Source organism: Triplophysa dalaica, chromosome 12 (assembly GCF_015846415.1).
Source record: "Triplophysa dalaica isolate WHDGS20190420 chromosome 12, ASM1584641v1, whole genome shotgun sequence".
Lineage (NCBI taxonomy): Eukaryota > Metazoa > Chordata > Actinopteri > Cypriniformes > Nemacheilidae > Triplophysa > Triplophysa dalaica.
Window position 1 is genome coordinate 10,803,902 of NC_079553.1, and position 3,255 is coordinate 10,807,156.

Sequence of the window (3,255 nt, forward strand, 5' to 3'; positions counted from 1 at the left end):
ATGCTCTCTCTCTCCCTGCACACAAGTGAAAGTGACTTCGGCGCATGCTCCTTCTCCTGCTTCTTCTCCTTTCCTTCTTTTCATGGAAAATTGTTACGATTTTATGTGTTCGAAAAACATGGGGAACTGGGGAAGTGAATCGAGCACAGAAATACTATGTAATACGCCTAACTTGTTTTTCGACAAGTTGACCATGTTAAACATGAGATGACAGCATGTTTAACATTGTAAAGAAGTCAGAATGCATAAGAAAAAGTGAGATCATTCACTTTATCCTTGGAATAGAGCTCTTTTTTTTTACAGTGGCTAGTGTTTATTAAAAGTACATTTTGATAGAAATGTGTTTTTCCACAGTTGTTTAGGTATGATAAGTCGTTTTAGAAATTAAGCCAGAAACTGATATCCCGACTTCTGACAACATTGGAAGTTTGTCACTACGCTTGTACACAGAGTGCATTAAACATCTAAATATTGGTGGTAGCCATGAAGTAATTCACATATTTCTGGATATTTGGTTCAAATATATTTTCCAATAAATTCCATTATAAAATCTTTATTTGAAAAAAAGAACAGTTGTACATTGAAAAGGGCTGAGAGATTTGCACATACTCTTGTCCATATATATCGCCTACACACTAAGAATTGCTGGGTTAGAAAATAACCCCACCTTAACCCAGCTGCTGGGTAACTATGGGACAGAACACGCGCTGGGTTATTTTGACCCAAGTGCTGGGTTGAACCATTTGACCCAAAATGATGGGTTGTTTGTTTGACCCAACTAGTGGGTCGGGTTAACTGTGTTTCTGGGTTAACATAACCTAAACATTGGGTTATATGTTTTCCCAATGCCTTGCTACTTTTATATTTACCAATAAAAATAAATAATCTCAAGGGAATGTAAAATTATTATATTTTTTCTGTAATACAATTACACAAAACAAATGCAATTGTAAATATGCATTTTTATTCAATTAATTTCTTTACATTTATTGAATGGGTGCAATTGTCATACATTTCATCCAACACCTACAGACACATAAAAACAAGTTTTTGTAGATCAGTTTCTTTAAAAACACAAAACTGGGTGAATTAAGCACTGTAGATTCCTATTCTATATGTCAACATTGCAGCATTAGAACACTCAAAAATATATTATTGGCACATGAGAATCAGTCCAAACAGTGTGCCATTAAAACTAAGCCAAACAAAGACTCAAAACAACAGACAATACATGTGACAACTTAAAGCATGTTACAAGTGTCCTCAAAAACTTCCCTCTTCACTCATGTCCATCAATACGATAAACTGCATGCCGGAGAAATTTCTAAGTAGGAAGAGACTGCTTAGTTAACATCAAGCACAGAAAAGGACTTGAAACAGATCAACTAAGCAACAAGTCAGTTTCAATGGCATGTCCTGAAACAATGGTGAAGGTCTGGGATGTCGTTGCTGCCTCGTCCCAAAGGCACAAAATGTGCAGAATACATCACTGTTCTCTGCATTTTGCAAGTATTCCACCATGAAAGTCCCCACCTGTTAAATATATGACAGTTAGTCTTAAAACATAACTAAAATTTAAGTTAAAATGCATTTAATGAACAAACACAGAGGCCTTATAAAAATGCTAATTTTAGAAGAAAACTTCAAACTTCACTTTTAGTATTTTACATCATTCACTACATTCATATTGTATATCATTTACTTCTGAGGATATACATATATCACACAGTGATGGCCAAAACTATTAGAACACTAGTATTTTTACCAGCTGGAAAATGGAATAAAAGTCAGTTATTTCTATCGTTTGCTGTCGTAGGTCAGAAGGAAATTTCTGTTTAATTTTCCAATCATTATTTTTGTCATTAATTGTAATAATCAGTGAGTTTAAGAGGCATAGCTTTTAGCTAATGCAGCTAACGGTAACGTTACCTGTGGGAAAAAAGCGCGAAAATGCTAAATTTTAAATTATTGCTAGTTGGTTGGATCCGGCACGTCACAGACACTTGAAAAAAATATCCCCTTAGATTAAGTTTTGCATGAAATTATCTAATTCTGACTAAACATTACAAAGCCATACAGTAGGCAAACAGTAACCGAACTATACCATGTATTTCTGACCTAAGGCTAGTTCATACATTTCCATGAGGATTTAACGTGAAGGATAAAAACCTTTTAAAGTAAAAATATGCACACGTACACACATATATTTATAACATAACGATAAAGCGATTGTTAAGGACTTTTTTTGTAAAAAAAATTGCATGCTAAACTGCTAAATTACTTAACGTTAATCAATCACAGAATAAAACACTTCCTCCGCACAGAGACAGATCAAATACTGCATTAAACAGTAAAATCAGTGTTCTCTTACCACAAGTTATTAAAAATAATCATATTATCATATTAATTTACCTTATAAAATCAGCTTGCTGTGATGTGCGTTGCCGTTTGACAAGGAGACGCGTGAAGGATCCAGAAGGTTCGATGAAGTGGAAAAATGAACAAACCGGTTGGGTCAAAATAACCCAACCCAGCTGTTCAGTGGTGAAATAACCCCTACAGTCCATTTGACCCAGAATGAGCAACCCAACTGTGTGTTTACAGTACCTCAAACAACCCAAAATTATGACCCAGCACAATTAACCCAAAAATGTGTTTACAGAAATAACCCAGCATTTTTTAGAGTGTAAGCGTGTTTTAATATTTGACAAATAAATGCTGCACACAGTCACACACAGAAACACACTCGCATGATGAGTCCACATCTGAAGAACTGGCCGAGGCAGTGGGTGAAAAATGGTCTGGAAAAAATTGAGATTATGCAACGCTTTCCTCTAGCCATCAATCCAGCGTTTAACACCTGTCCCGGGTGGAGGTGCAATATAATAGATGAGCAGGCGAAGGTTAAAGAGGAGTGCGGCGCATCTTTGATGCAGCGCTATGAGAGCCGACAGAAAGCGGAAGAGAAGAGACACGAGAGGCACTGTATTAATCTTCTCCTAATCTCAAAGTCGCCGACGGGCTGAAAGCACAGCTGACTTTATTCACTGTAACAACTGGTGACGAATGAGAGCGCTGGTTACATAAGTTCTGATAAAGGACGTGTGGGAAAGACAATGGCCCTCAATTTTTGATTTAATCAACTCTCTTCGTGTGATGTATTTGAGCAAATGATAAAAGAAATCAATCAAGTGGGATCAGACGTGAGAGGGAAACAAGGCAAATGTTTGATTTTACCTTGTCGGCCGATACGGA

The 3,255-nt window shown here is 36.4% G+C and overlaps 1 long non-coding RNA gene across 1 annotated transcript; it reads right to left on the reverse strand.

Moving 5' to 3' along the window:
* Nucleotides 1-956: 956 nt before the first annotated feature.
* On the reverse strand, nucleotides 957-2,681 carry LOC130433193 (uncharacterized). Its single transcript, XR_008908551.1, has 2 exons — nucleotides 2,413-2,681; nucleotides 957-1,533 (listed from the first exon to the last, which is right to left on the reverse strand). It is a non-coding gene; the product is annotated as an uncharacterized LOC130433193 (long non-coding RNA).
* Nucleotides 2,682-3,255: the final 574 nt, after the last annotated feature.